Source organism: Artemia franciscana, unplaced genomic scaffold, assembly GCF_032884065.1.
Source record: "Artemia franciscana unplaced genomic scaffold, ASM3288406v1 PGA_scaffold_89, whole genome shotgun sequence".
Classification (NCBI taxonomy): domain Eukaryota; kingdom Metazoa; phylum Arthropoda; class Branchiopoda; order Anostraca; family Artemiidae; genus Artemia; species Artemia franciscana.
In genome coordinates this window covers 773456-790141 of record NW_027062717.1, presented here as the reverse complement: position 1 = coordinate 790141, position 16686 = coordinate 773456, and the positions used below count along the sequence as shown (strand labels likewise).

The following is a 16686-nucleotide window of genomic DNA, read 5'->3' as shown; positions in this document are numbered from 1 at the left end:
TCGTTTAAGTTTCATTTGAATTTTTAATTTAAGTGTTCTTTAAGATTTATTTATTCATTGATGTTAGTGCCTGTTGTATGATTACATAATGCACTATGATTATTTATTTTATTTATGTTTGTATCGGGTTTCATTTATTCCTAAATAGCAGTTTCTGGTCGTTTTATGTTTGAATTACTATAGGAATTTATTTCTGCTTCTGACTTTATTCTGATTGTTTGCTTAATTTCTGTTTTTCCAGTTTCATTTATTCTTGAGCTTTTGAATTTTTTCGATATTTTGGAGTTTGAATAGTTTTAGAAATTTATTTCTACCGGTTTAAAATTAATATGGCTTTTTTTCTTTTCTTTGAAAAACTCCTTCTACAGAATTTGTTTTATGAATTTTCGGTCATATTGATTGCCAAAGTTTCAGATTTTTCAACATTCGCCTTTTCAACATCAAATTTTCTTCAAAACATCCACGTGTTATTTATTTTAACATTGAAGTTTCAAAGTTTAACATCCCTCTCAACATCCCCTGAAATTAGTCTCAAGTAAATGTAATAGTAGTTGCAAGCGGTCACAGTCACGGTTGGAAGTAGTCACATTTGCAGTCCTGGCCAGTCTCATTTGTAGCCACAATAGTAGCAGTAGAAGAAGTGGCCCTAGAAGTTTCAATTTAAAACCGTCATCTATTCTTAAATATTGCAGATAGGTATAGCTCAACATATCCCTCAACATTTTCCCAGATTTCGCTTCGACGCTCTTAGCTTTTATAGAAACACCCAGAATTAAAGATTTTCTGCTTTACAAACAATAAATACAGCATTTAAAAAATGGACAGATTGCATAGTTTACATTACTTACCCCGGTGGCTGCGGAGGCTTGGCATCCCCAAAGCCATAAATATTAGTCCTTGTGATTATTTCAAATGAATTCTGTTTTTAAGATCTATATCTGTATTAAGGGGACTATTTAAAAGGACAAGAAGCGGGGGTATCATTTCTCTTTCAATATCCTTCTCGACATGCCTTCAAAGTTTCAGGTTAATACCCATAGTCGTCCTTAGATTTTGCTGTTTTGTCCATTTGAAAACTCTCCTGAACAAAGTTTGCTTTGATTTGTTTGACACCTCTCTCAAAGTTCCCAGTAACGAGGCCTCTCTGCTTTTGACAAAACGCATAGCCACTACTCCTTTTTTCCTTTAATGTTTTAAATGGAACGTCGTTCACACGTAGGATGTGACGCAATATTACACGCGGGTGTTACGTAATGACATTACTCACGTGAGTGTTATGTTAAGGCGGAAGACAGGTGAGTTGTCACATAATGGCAGCGCACATGTGGGATGCTACGTAATGACGATGCACACGTGGAATGTTGCATAATGACGGTACATACATCGGTGTTACATAATAATGTAAGAGATGTTTTTCCTTCTAAGCATTTTTTTTCTTTCAAGGTATATTTTTCTTTTTCAGATTTTATTTTTCTGTTAATACGTTTTTTGGGAAACCTTTATATTCTAATGATTTTGTCCCCATTAAGATTCGAAACAGCATTCTCATCTAATGGAATGGAGCGTTAACCAGGAGGACTATGAAAGCCTTTCTAAGATTATGAGTCGGGAAATAGATTCAAGGAAATAAACTATTCGACCTATGGAGAAGTCCCTGTCCCACGTACCATAATGATTAGGCTATTGATTCCGAGTTGCCTATGAATACAATAATTGAGATGCAAGGGGGAAAATCTACTAGAGTCTTATTTGAAGTGCATGAAGTGCTTGCCAAGCAATGATTTAGAAGGTTACAATAACATAGACAAAGCGATTCTTCAATTTGTTATTTCTTAGGTAGTGTGCTGAGAGTTCCATAGGTGTGGTAAATTGTGCCACACTGGCCTTAATTCCTAGGAGTCGTCAGAAGAAATTCTAATGTGATTTTTTCATTACGATTAAAGGATTGATACTAGTTTAAACGAATTTTTTTGCAGGAAATTTTCCGAAAAATGCCATGTGTGTGGTAATGCCTGCTAGAAGATGCCACATGCAACCCATTTAGTGTCACAGGCTGGGAATGAGCATAGAACATTGTAATCTAGCAATAGAACGGTTTTTGCTGTTCAAATAAAAAAAACAATGGTCACTTTTAGTTTATAAAATTAAATTTCTGGGAAAAAAGGTTGAAAAACCCTTAGGGGTGATAGTGTGCGCTAGAGGGGTGCCATTTTCCAGCCAAAGATTTCCATGGAGGCAGCCGAAAACAAAATCCTGAAACTAGCAGAATTTAGAGCGGAGTAGATGGAATCGGAATTGTAAAATCTGGGGGGGGGGGGGTGCAGAATTGGGGAATCATGAAAAGACACATCTGGAGCCAGATTTGGATTTGGAATCGAGGGAGTGGGAACTGGGATCGGTTGAACCGGGGTGGAAGCCAGCAGAGTCGGAGTGGAACCGTTGTAACTGGAGACCAGAAGCAGGGGAAGCAGAATTAGTTATTACCTTCTTAAAAAAATATATATCTAGAAATGTCTTGAGAATGACAAAGGGGTTCCACAGTGTGCCAAAGGGCCAGTCATGGTGTGGCACGACGGCGTGAAATGACATGGTGTATCACGGAGGGTTGGGGTGCGAAAACATGAACCAATGGATTTAATGGGTTATTTTTAACAGAAAATATTTGGAAAGTGTCTTAGAAGTGATGAGTGTCGCTAAAGAGTAAGTGTCAGTAATAATATGACACGGTGACGTGAGTTTACATGGTGTATCACGGAGTGATGGGCTCTGAAAACATGAACTAATGGATTTAATGCATGATTGTTAAGAAGAAAACATCTAGAAAATGTCGCAGGAATGATTAGAGGGTGTTACAGGGTCCCAAAGGGCTAGTAATATTGTGGGACGGTGGTGTGAATTGACATGGTGTATCAGGGACAGTTGGGTTCCAAAAACATGAACCAATGGATTTAATGCGTGCCTTTTAACAAATAATATATCTGTAAAATGTCTTAGGAATGATGAGATGGTGGTAGAGGGTGCCAAAGGGCCAGTCATAGGTAGGCACAGGTTAGAGATTGACAGAAACAAAAATAAAAATATATATATATATATATATATCCGGCTATTCAAACGTCAGAAAACGCTTACATGATGATGACGTGCGCCGAGGGGTGCCACAAGGGGCAGCTGCATAATGACATGGTTGTCTAGAAAAATTCCAGGGGGGTGGGTACCATAAAGGGGTTTAATTACGAAAAACACGAACCAATAGAGTGAAAGCATAATTTTTATCAAGAAAAGGTCTGAAAATGCTTTAGAAATAATGAATGAGTGTAGAGAATGCTGTGTGTCAGCAATTGAGTGTCAAAGGCCAGGAATTGGCAGGGAACATCGCAATCTAACAATGAAATGGGAGGTATCCACTTTTCAAATACAAACAATGGTCATATTTTGTTTAAAAGATTATTTTTGAGAGGAAAAGGCTGAAAACCCCTAGATGTGAAAATATACCCCTTGAGAGGGTCACCGGGGGCTGAGATATTGTGCCAGTCTGACCTCAATTGAGTCATCAGAAGAAACGCCCGTGTGGATTTTTTTCAATTAAGTTTAAACGATTGATTTTAGTTTAAACAAATATTTTTGCAGAAAAATGTCTGAAATTATCATTTTTGCGATAATGTCTGCAAGACGGTAAATTTTCAGCCATTCAGTGTCACGGAATGGGAATTACCATGGAACATCGTAATCTAGCAACGAAATGGAAAGTTTCCGCTGTTCAAGTAAAAACAAGTGTCATTTTTTCGTTTATAAATTTATTCCAGAGAGAGAAAGGTTGAAAAACCATTAGGTCTGATAAAGTGCCCCCAGATGGTGCTATCGGGACTGGTAAGTTGGGCCACACTGGCCTCATCAGCTAGGAATCAGCAAGAAAAGGGCCAATGGGGGTTTTTCATTAAGTTTAAACGATCAATTCTAGTGTAAAAGAATATTATCGCAGGAAAATGCCAAAAAAGGCCATAAGTGCGATAATGCCTGCTAGAGGGTTCTGTGTCTCAGCCATTTAGTGTTACAGGTTGGGAATTGAGGGAAAATAATACCAAGAAAAAAATGAACAAAACAGAATTAATTCAAATGTCTTGTGCCCCCATTGTCCCCATGTTTTGAGCAAACTTAGATCATTTTCTAAGAAAACATTTCTAAACATTTTCTAAGAAGGAGTGATTTCCTATTTTTGAGCAAGTTTATATCATTTTCTAGGAAAACATCTCTAGAAATTCTGTAAATAGAACCCCGCAAAATTCTAGGATCACATCGCTAAAAAGTGAAGAATCACTTTGTTCGGGTTTATAATACCCTTCTAAAGCATTACTTAGCAAGCAGGTGCACTTCAAATATAACGAAACTCTAGTAGATTTCCCCTCTGCATCTCAATTATTGCAAAACACGTAATCAATAGCTTGATCATTTAGTAAGCAGGACAGGGATTTTTCTATGGGTTGAATAAGTTATTTTGTAGAATCTATTTCCTGAATCATGATAATAGAAAGGCTTTCATAGTCTTCCCAGTTAACGCTTCATTCTGTTGAGTGGAAATACCCTTTCGAATTTTAATGGCGACAAAAATCATTATAGTATAAAGGTCCCCATAGGAAAATGTATTGAAAAAAAAAATATTCTCAAAAAGAAAAAATATACCTTGAAAGAAAAAAAGCAACTTGAAGAAAAAATGCTTTGAGAGATGAAAGAAATTTCTTAAGGTATTACGTAACACCGATGTGCGTATTGACATCACATAGCATCCCATTTTTGCGCTATCACTGCTTAATATCCCACGTGTGTGCCGACATTATGTAACAGCCACGCGTAAAATTGAGAAACATCCTGCTTGTGCACCGTCATTACGTAACACCCACAATATGCACCGCCATTATATAACATCCAAGCGTAAGACAGCTTACAACACTTGCCCCAAGGGCTTTGGGGGGAGGGGGTTAGTCATCCCTGGAGGCACAGCTATTTGACTTTTCAACTTTTTTGAACAAGACGGACATTCTAAAATTTTAATCAGATATCTTTGGAGTGGCAGATTCTCAAAAGGGAATAGGAAGGGGACTGGTTGCCCTCCGACCACTTTTCAACATCCTCCTCAACATACGCTGAAAGTTTAAACTTAATGCGCCCAGCTGTTTTTGTGATATTAGAGATACCCCTTTTTGATAAACATGATGCACGTAATATCTTTAGATTCATTTTAGCATGCCCCTCAACATTCCTTAAAGCTTTACCTTAATACCCTTAGCCTTTTCAATCACACCTAGAATCAAACATCCCCCTTTTTCTAACGATAATTATATATTTCATGTAGTAAAGGGCAAATTGCATAATTTGCAATCCTTGCCCTGGAGGATATGGGGGACACTGCATCCCCGGAGGCATATTTACTTGATTTTTTGAACAAAGTCGTCTTTCCAAAATTTTGATCAGTGATGAGGGAAGGGAGCACCTAAAAAGGGCAAGGGCTGTTCTCCGATGACTTTTTAATATCCCCAGAGATTTTCAACGTGATTCCCTCAATTGTGCCTTAGATATTAATTATCCATCATTCTGTAGCCAAAAACGCACACGGTGTGTATTATTGTGTTCGGCATCCTTCACCAACGCTGTTGAGGGCTATGTCGTCCCCATAGGTATAGTTACTTGAGCTTTTAAATATTTTGAATAATTTTTCTGTTTCAAAGTTTTGATCAGATATTTCTGGAGAGAGGGCAACTAAAAAAGGGGGCTGGTGGCCCTTCAACCACGTCTAAAATCCCTCCAAACAAGTCTTGAAAGTTTCAATCTAATTCAACCATTAACGAGATATTTTACCTTTGGGACAAACCAGATGCACTTAGTGGCTTTTGATTTAGTATAACATACAGTTGAATATTCTTCGAAATTTTACCTCAATGCCCTTAGCCTCTTCGAATACACCCATGATCAATTATTTCGTAGTTTTTTCCAAATTGGCAAATTGCATAATTTACTATCCTTACCCTGGGGCTTGGAGCCGGGCATGTAATCCCTGGAATTACAGCTATTAGACCTTTCGACTTGTTCGAAAAAAATAATAATTCCAAAATTTTGATCAGTGTTTAGCAAAGGGACACCTATAAAAGGGCAAGGAGGCAGGAATGAGGCTGGTTGCCCTCTAATATCTCTTCAACATACCTTGAAAGTTTCAACTTAATGACCTTAGTCGTTCTTTAGATGTTGCTGATATTCCCTTTTTTACAACCAGCAAGCATATAGTATGTTTTGTAAGGAACATTTAATTCCTGATCATTTTTCAAATAATCCTAGGAGATCCGAACCCCCCCTTGAGTGGGAAATCCCCTCTGAAAAATTCCCCTGTAGAAAGTCTGTCCCACGTAAATGTTTCTCCTAGAAAATTACCCCCGGACAATTCCATCCTCGCTACAAATTCCCCACCCCCCAGTCCGAAAATTTCTTGCTTACGATTCCGCCAGAAAAATAATTCCCTGGAAAGTTCACCCCCAAAAATTATATCGTAAGAAACTCTCGCCTTAAAAATCCATCCCGACAAAATCCATCCTCCCGCAAAGTGTCGGTATAATTCCGAATAACAAACACTATAAATAAACAATGAGCAAATTTTATAAGTTGCATCCCTTCTTCCTGAGGCTTTGGGGTGTTATGTCATCCCCAAAGACATAGTTATTGGATCTTTCAACTATTAAAAAAAAAAAAAACAAGTTTTTTTAACTGAAAGTAAGGAGAAACATTAAAACTTAAAACGAACAGAAATTACTCCGCATTTCAAAGGGGCTTTTCCTCCTCAACGCCCCGCTTTTTAGGCTAAAGTTTGACTCTTTCTCTTGACTCTACTTTTTAAAACAGTAAAAAACTTTTGCATAAAGAGCAGGGCGTTTAGGAGGAAAAGCCCCTTTGATATACAGAGCAATTTCTGTTCGTTTTAAGTTTTTATGTTGCTCCTTACTTTCAGCTAAAAAAAAACTTGTTTTTTGTTTAATTTCTGAACGTTTTTGAATTAATGCATGTTTTGGTTTTGGCTTTCCGCATGTAAATAATTAAAACGAAATTAGCACGTTAATTTTTTTTTTGGATAAATGGCTTTCTTATAGTTTTAATCGGAAGATTTTGAGAACAGGATAGGGGGAGGAGGCCTAGTTGTCCTCCGATTTTTTGATTACTTAATAAGGCAACTAGAACTTCTAATTTTTACGAACGTTTTCATTAGTAAAAAATATACGTAACTTACGAATGAATTTACGTAACGAACTTCTATATTCGTATGCTTTTATTACGTATATGAGGGGGTTCACTCCCTTTTCAATACCTCGCTCTTTACACTAAAGCTTGAATTTTGTCCCAATTCTTTAAGAATGACCCCTAAATCACAAAAGCCGTAGTTGAAATACTAATAAATAGTAGTTGAAATAATAATAAATACTAATAGTGAAATAGTTGATACTACTAAACATACTTTATCGTAAAGAGCGAGGTATTACGAGGAGGTGATCCCCTCGTATGCGTAATAATTTCTGTTCGTTTTAAGTTTTAATGCTGCTCCTTACTTTCAGTAGAAAAAACATTTCATGTTTATTTTGTCATTTTTTTTAAATAATGCTAGAAAATCCTGCACCCCTTCATTGAAATTTTCTTCCCCCATGACAAATCCCTCCTTGGAAATATCCTTCCACGTAACCCCCCCTCAACTTCCCCCCCCCCAAACCCAAAATATCTCCCTTGAAAACGTGTGTACACTTCCCAATAACGATTACTATATTTAAACACCGGTCAAAGCTTGTAACTTGCAACCCCTCCCACAGAGACTGTGGGGGAGTAAGTCGTCCCCAAAGACATAGTTATTAAGTTTTTCGACTATAGTGAATAAAATGGCTATTTCAGAATTTCGATCCGGTGACTTTAGGGGAAAAATGAGCGTGGGAGGGCATAGACGTCCTCCAATTTTTTGGTCACTTAAAAAGGGCACTAGAACTTTTAATTCCCGTTAGAATGAGCCCTCTTGCAACATTCTAGGACCACTGGGTCGATACAATCACCCCTGGAAAAAAAAACAACAAACAAACAAATAAACACGCACCCGTGATTGGTCTTCTTGGCAAAAATGCGAATTTCCACATTTTTGTAGATAGAAGTTTGAAGCTTTTACAGTGGGGTTCTCTGATACGCTGAATGCGATGGTGTGGTTTTTGTTAAGATTCTATGACTTTTAGGGAGTGTTCCCCCCCCATTTTCTAAAATAAGGCTTAACTTTTGATGGGTAAGATTAAACTTGATGAAAATTATATATTTAAATCAGTATAAAAACGCAATTCTTTTGATGTAACTATTGGTATCAAAATTCCATTTTTTACAGTTCGGTTACTATTGAGCCGGGTCGCTCCTTACTACAGTTCGTTGCCACGAACTCTTTGATACTGTAGGCTACAGAATGTCTATCTCAAAATCTTGATTTGACGAAGTTGGAAGAAAAGGGTGTGGGAGGAGGGCTGGTTACTCTCCACTTTTTGTCACCTAAAAAGGCATTAGAACTTTTAATTTCCGTCTAAAAGAGCCCTCTTCCAATCTTAAAGGACTATTGGTTCGATGCGATCATCCCTGGGAAGAACAAAGAAAAAAACACGCATCTTTGATCTTTCTTCTGGGAAAAAAAATTCCACATTTTTAAGGATGGGAGCTTGAAACCACTATTCTCTGATACGCTACTGATATGCTGAAACCACTATCCACTGTTCTCTGATATGTTGAATCTGATTGTGCCATTTTTATTAAGATTCCTTGACTTGCGGATGCTCCCCTCTTTTTAAAAATCAGACAAATTTTCTCGGGCTCGTAACAGTTTATGGGTAACGTTAAACTTAATAATTTTTTTTATATTTGGAATCAGTATAAAAAGTCTAATCAGTTGATGTATCTATTGTGATCAAAATTCTGTTTTTTTAAAGTTTTGCTTACTATTTGGCTGTGTTTCTCCTTACTTACAGTTCGTTACAACTAACTGTTTAATAGCGGTATCCATCCTGATTCAGAGTATAACTCTCCGTTACTCGCCAAATACTCGAACATTAGAGCGATTTTTTTACGAATGAGAAAAAAAATGCCAGTTCCAAGACCCTCAGCGATGAGCCCAACTGTGTACCAACTGTGGCACTCGTGGTCAATGGTTTTAATAACCATAGGAAGCATGATCACTATTGAAACTTTTAGTGAAACACACTTTTTAAGAGCAAAAAACATGATTTTTTCGAACTTTGAAGAGTAGCACTACCCGCCTCCCTCACTGCTATCAATTACTACAAATTCCATTGTCAAACCTTCTGCTTGTTACTGGTCACCTACCAATCACATTGATCAGGGCCCTGACTTAAAGTGTTGCAGCGGGATTGACAGCTCTGTTGAATACCAGACTACCCAAAAGACAATGATAATTATTTACTTTTACTGGTACTTCACCTATCTGGAACTCGAGACTCGAGGAACTTCATAATTCTTTTTCCATTTTAAGATCAGTATTATATTTAGAGTCAATTTTGGAAAATAATGCGTGTCAGGCGTAGAATAAAAAATTATTTATAGAAGCTGCTAAAAGAACCTTTGTTGATAATTAGCGTATTAATATGATACCCTGATTTCCAACTCTCATTTAGCACAATCGTGCTAAAAATAATTGTTATAATTGCATAAATAATATAATAAATAAATTGTATAAATAATTATAAAATAATATTATATAAATATAATAATTTGTATATAAAAATATAAAATAAATTGTATAAATATAACAAAATAATATTATAATAATATAAATTGTATAAAATAATTGTATAAATAATAAGTGTGCTAAAAAATTAGCACAAAAAGTCAACATGTACTCTCAAAAATCAAAAACATTGATCTATTTCGTTGTTATTTTTTGTAGGATTATTCCTTCATAATTTTAATCAAATTTAGCATGATCTCGGTTTCATTTCTGAAAAAAAATGAAAATTCCCCTGAAAATAAAATGACTACTGGACGTGCGAAAAGTTTGGGCTAAAAGACAGCTTTCTCTTCTAAAAAATGCCACAGAAAATATCACTCCCCTCACGGCTTTGAAACGACGGACTACAACACACCTATCTTCAGATTTATAATCAAAACAACACTCAACAAAGCTAAACTAATAGATTTGCTTCTTTCAAAGATAATCTCAAAGATAATCTTTATCTGAATGAGGTAGAGATTCAGGGGATTCCAGTTCAATAGTAGCACTAATATGAGAAAAATAATTACAAAAATAATATGCAAGAACATCCTTCTACTTTAATTCAACACTTTTTATTTATGATCACTTCATTTATGATAATTCGGAAAAATTAGAAAAAATGAGGCATTTTTATTTTACGGACGGATGATTGGATCTTAATGAAATTTGATATTTAGAAGGACCTCGTGTCTCAGATCTCTTATTTGAAATCCTGGACGGATCCGGTGACATTGGGGAGAAGTTGGAGGAGGAAACTGGATTTTTTTTTAATTTCCAACTCTCATTTAGCAAAATCAGCACCTACTCTCGAAAGTCAAAAACACAGATCTGTTCCGTTGGGGTTTTTTTTTCGTAGTAATATTCCTTCGCAAGTTTAATCAAATTTAGCATGCAGATTGAAAACAACTGTTCCGAGCAACTATTTTCCCTAACTTCAAAACATTTGCTTGTAAAAATTGGTTGACTATGCATATTATGCTTGACAGTGGAATATCTCAGCATATAGCACGCTTTAGCCATATTCTGAATCCTTCAGAATCATCGAAATGGAAGTGGTAAGAGATAATGACCCCGCTTCGCACCAGACTACTTAGAAGCAGTCACAAAACTCGTTATTTACTTTAACTATCTGGAACCCAAAATGAAAGAATGATCTCAACAATACTTTGTCTATCCTAATATCTTTAATAATATTAAGAGTTGATTTTGGAAAGTCATGCTTTTCTGGCGTAGAATAGAAAATTAATGGTGTAAGCCGTTAAAGGCCCCCTGTTGTTCAATAGTCTATTAACATTATCAGCCTTAATTCGGCGTCCCCTCTTCACACTAACATAGCGTGTGCTCTTCAAGCCAAACAAAAGTTTCAACAGTAAAATTTTCTTCATCAATTAATTAAGTTTGCTCTGCCAAAGGCGAAAATTTTGTCTTTATTCATCTGATTGCGAGTGTGGAATCAGGTTCTTAATTTATGAAAAAGAAAATATTCCAAGTTGGATAAAAGGCGTTAAAAATGATTTAATTATGAAAGTTAGGTTAAAAGATCAATAGCATTAAAAAAAGCTAAATAGACTTTTTACAAATTCAGCACATTTTTGAAATAAATGAAAAATAATAGATTTATTTCTGTCACTAAACTCATTAAAATGGGGAAGGTCACCCTTCCCCTTGTTAATTGCCTCTAGAGGTTCTTAGAATAATGCTTAAATTAGTTCAATTCCTTCCTTCTTCTTTTTAAGGGGGAGGGGGTAAGGATAGCCCAGGAAGTATTTATTTTTTGGGTATCTTTGGAAAAAAACTTTTCTTGGTACTTCTGTGTTAATACTTAAGAAACAAAATTATGGAAACAACGACAAAGAGTTATGGAAAGCAGGCCGCACACAATCCATAACATTAAATACTTAACCTAATCCGTAACAACCTCTATATATTAAATATTTAATACAAATATACATACATCCTAATTTTATCACTCAAAATAAGCAAACCATAAACGATCCAGGAATGGAAAACAGTTTCTGTCAATCACCTGAGAAAATTTGCGATATTTTAGAAAATAGGGGGAAACACCCCATAAAAGTCATAGAATCTTAACGAAAATCACACCATCAGATTCAGCGTATCAGAGAACCCTATTGTAGAAGTTTCAAGCTCCTATCTACAAAAATGTGGAATTTTACATTTTTGGCCAGAAGGCAGATCACGGATGCGTGTTTATTTGTTGTTTTTTCCCCCAGGGGTGATCGTATCGACCCAGTTGTCTTAGAATGTTGCGAGAGGGGTCATTCTAACGGAAATGAAAAGTTCTAGTGCCCTTTTTAAGTGACCAAAAAAATGGAGGGCACCTAGGCCCCCTCCCACGCTAATTATTTTCCCAAAGTCAACGGATCAAAATTCTGAGATAGCCATTTAATTTAGCGTAGTCAAAAAACCTTATAACTATGTCTTTGGGGACGACTTACTCCCCTACAGTCCCCATGGGAGGGGTTACAAGTTCAAAACTTTGACCAGTGCTTACATATAGCAATGGTTATTGGGAAGTGTACAGGCGTTTTCAGGAGGATTTTTTGGTTGGAGGCAGGGGTTGAGAAGAGGGGGATATGCTGGGGGAACTTTTCATCGAGGAATTTGTCATGGGGGAAGAAAATTTCCATGAAGGGAGCGCAGGATTTACTAGCATTACATAAAAAAAACAATGAAAAAATAAATATGAAAAAGTTTTTCTTCAGCTGGAAGTAAGCAGCAGCATTAAAATTTAAAAAGAACAGAAATTATTACCCATATGAGGGGCTCATCTCCTCCTAATACCTCGCTCTTTACGCTAAACTATTTTTTTTAGTAATTTCAACTATTTATTCTGCGGCTTTTGTGATTCAGGGGTCATTCTTAATGAATTGGGACAAAATTTAAGGTTTAGTGTAAAGAGCGAGGTACTGACGAGGGGGCGAACCCCCTCATATATGTAATAAAAACATGAGAATACAAAAGTTCTTTACGTAAGCTAATTTATAAGTTACGTATATCTTTTACTTATAAAAAGATTCGTAAAGAATTAAAAGTTATAGTTGCCTTTTTAATTAACCGAAAATTGAAGGGCAACTGGGCTTCCTCCCCCACTCTTTTTTTCTAAAAATCATTCGATCAAAATTATGAGAAAGCCATTTAGCCAAAAAAAATAAATATACAAATTTCGTTTAAATTATTCCTCTGCGGAGAGCCAAAATCAAAACATGCATTGATTCAAAAACGTTCAGAAATCAAATAAAAAAACAAGTTTTTTAAATGAAAGTAAGGAGCGGCATTAAAACTTAAAACGAACAGAAATTACTCCGTATGTGAACGGGCCTTTTCCTTCTCAACGCCCCGCTCTATACGCTAAAGTTTTTTACTGTTTTAAAATGTAGAGTTAAGAGAAAGAGTCAAACTTTAGCGTAAAGAGCGGGGCGTTGAGAAGGAAAAGCCCCTTTCATATACGGAGTAATTTCTGTTCCTTTTAAGTTTTAATGTCGCTCCTTACTTTCATTTAAAAAACTTGTTTTTTTTATTTAATGCTTATACAGCGTTATTCTTGAGTGCTTCCCGTTTAACAGACGAGTACCCTTTTCATATTTTAATTCTTTAACCTAGTTTATCAATTTTAACTTTTTCTTTAATTTTCTGAAACTTTCTGTTTTTTTTTCAACTGGTTTTTTCTTTCAACGAGAATCAAGCTTAAGAAGCTTGAGCGTTAGAAGACATGCAAATTCAATATTCGAAAAAAGGCTATGGCGAGGACTATTTTGGCCGTTTGTGACACAACAAATTCTTTCATCCGGTGTAAAACAGGAAGATGACGACCGATGCTCGTAACTGTTGTTTCCGTTTTTTTCTTATTTTCGTTTGGAACGTTTCTTGATTCGAATTCAAAAGTTTGCACATTTACTTACATTCTTTCACTGTTTTAATTAAAAAAGCAGATTATTCTCAATTGTCAAAATAGTAATCTCAAATATATAACATTTAAATAAAAGTTGGGAAGGGTGTTAAAAAGAAACCTTCTACAGACTTCAGAAACTCTCAATCATTTACACATTCAAGATTAAAAATTCGGTTTTACACTGAACATTTTATCGGCAAATTTGAACCTGGAGCATAGGTCTTTACAGCAACTAAAGACTTTATATATATATATATATATATATATATATATATATATATATATATATATATATATATATATATATATATATATATATATTTAGTACTTTGTTACTTACTTGACTGACTGAACTGTTATATTTTGTTGACTATACAATAGAAAAGTCAATGCAACTAAATCTAGAAAAACTACACAAAAACCTCTGCAACATCGATTTTTAGAGTTTTCTATTCACTTGTTAACTATTTTCATTTATTTTGTTTTTCGTTTTTTTCGGACATAATGCATAACTAGTGTATTATCAGAAGCATAGCAGATTAAGGTAATTGACTACTTTTCAAAGGAATAGGCCATAATGTCAAAGCTGTACTACTGAATCCATGCTCAAAATAGAGCTAACTACCAAAGTAAGAAACAAATATATGAATAAGTAACACATTTCCCTTGTGCAGAACTACCATTACTTACTTGACGTTACATTTATTCCGTCACCGCCTTGCGGTTAGTTCCCTCATGATTTGTGGTAAGGCTAAAGTAGGTTTAGACATTACAATGGCAATGTGTTGCGCTTCAGTTATCTTTGAAAACTGTTTTTATGGTGGCCAATAGGTGTTACTGAATTAGCCATTTAGCATTCTCGGCATTAGGTCTATACAAACTAATGGATTGTGAAGGGACCTTTTTTGGGGGATAAAAAAAATAATGACCAACTATTCATCTGTCATCAACACGTGGGAAGTAATAGAAAACAAACTGGATTCTGGAATATCCCTAAGTAGGGAAGCTGAATACAAACAAATCTCCAAAAAGTGGCTCTTGTTATTGGTAAGGAGATTAACAGATATTTAGGGGGAAACCTTAGAGAATATGTTTCCAAAGCACATACAATTTTATCCCTAAATAGTATAATGAGAAAAGCTCGAACAGACTCCATTTTTTTCCGTATAATTTGTAGTGATCCCCACTATGGTTCTATGTACTTCGCTGCCGGGGTCCCGGTACTATTTATATATATATATATATATATATATATATATATATATATATATATATATATATATATATATATATATGTATATGTATATATATATATACATATAATTAAATTGAAACTTACATATTATTTTTTTGCTAAATGGGTTTCTAATAGTTTTGATTAAGAAACGGATGGGGGAGGAGGCCTAGTTGCCCTCCAATTTTTAGTTATTTAAAAATGCAACAATATTTTTTAACTTTTTGTACGAACGTTTTTGTTAATAATAAACATACGTACCCCACGAATTAACTTACGTAACGAACTTCTATATTTGTTTATTTTTATTACGTATATGAGGGGGTTTACCCCCTCTTCAATACCTCGCTCTTTACACCAAAGTTTGAATTTTATCCTGAATCTTTGAGAATGACCCCTGAATCACAAAGGCCGTAGAATAAATAGTTGAAATTACTAAAAATACTTTAGCGTAAAGAGAAAGGTACTGTGGAGGTGACGAGCCCCCTTATATACGTAATATTTTATGTTCGTTTTAAGTTTTAATACTACTCATTACTTCCAGGTGAAGAATATTTGTTTATTTAATTTCTCATCGTTTTTTTTTAAATAATACTGGAAAATCCTGCCCCCCGCTTCATGGACATTCACTTCCCTCATGATAAATTCCTCCATGGAAAGATCCTCCAACGCAATCCTCTCCCCCTGACCCACCCCAACCCCAACGCGGAAAAGTCTCTCTGAAAACCTCTGTACACTACATAATAACCATTACTACATGTAAATAATAGTCAAAGTTTGTAACTTGCAGCCCATCCCCCGGGGACTGTGAAAGATTAAGTCGTCCCAAAACACATAGTTATTAGATTTTCGACTAGGCTGAACAGAACGGTTATCTCGAAATTTTGATCCGGTGACTTTGGGGGAAAATGTGTGTGGTAGGGGACCTAGGTGCCCTCCAGTTTTTTTGGTCACTTAAAAAGTGCACTAGAACTTTTAATTTCCGTTAGAATGAGCCCTCTTAAGACATTCTAGGGCCACTGGATCGATACCATCACTCCTGGAAAAAAAAACATGCATCTGTGGTCTGTCTTCTGGCAAAAAATTCAATATTCCACATTTTTGTAGATACAAGCTTGAAACTTTTATCCGTCGCCCTTTTATCGTCTAGTGCCCTTTTATCGAATTTTGATCCGTTGACTTTGGGAAAATAATTAGCGTGGGAGGGGGTCTAGGTGCCGTCCAATTTTTTGGTCACTTAAAAAGGGCACTAGGACTTCTCATTTCCGTTAGAATGAGCCCTCTCGCAACATTCTAGGACAACTGGGTCGATACGATCACCCCTGAAAAAAAAAACAAAAAAAAACAAACAAACAAATAAACACGCATCCGTGATCTGCCTTCTGGCAAAAAATTCAATATTCCACATTTTTGTAGATACAAGCTTGAAATTTTTACAGTAGAGGTCTCAGATACGCTGAATCTGATGCTGTGGTTTTTGTTAAGCTCCTATGACTTTTAGAAGGTGTTCCCCCTATTTTCTAAAACAAGGCAAATTTTATCAGGCTCGTAACTTTTGATAAGTAAGACTAAACTTGAGGAAACTTATATATTTAAAATCAGAATTAAGATGTGATTGTTTTGATGTAATGTATTTATTACATTATATGATATTTAATGTATTTATTTGATATAACTTACAAAGATAGCACCTCTATTAAAGCTTGTCTATTAGTTCAACCGCCTGTTCATACATTATATACACCTGAGGATTAAAGGGTTTTG

The 16686-nt window shown here is 35.5% G+C and overlaps 1 long non-coding RNA gene across 1 annotated transcript in view; it reads left to right on the top strand.

Annotated features, from left to right (window-relative positions):
* LOC136042240 (uncharacterized) overlaps nt 1-16686 on the top strand; it is a 124842-nt gene that overhangs the window by 87221 nt on the left and 20935 nt on the right. The gene's annotated exons all lie outside the window — the stretch shown is intronic.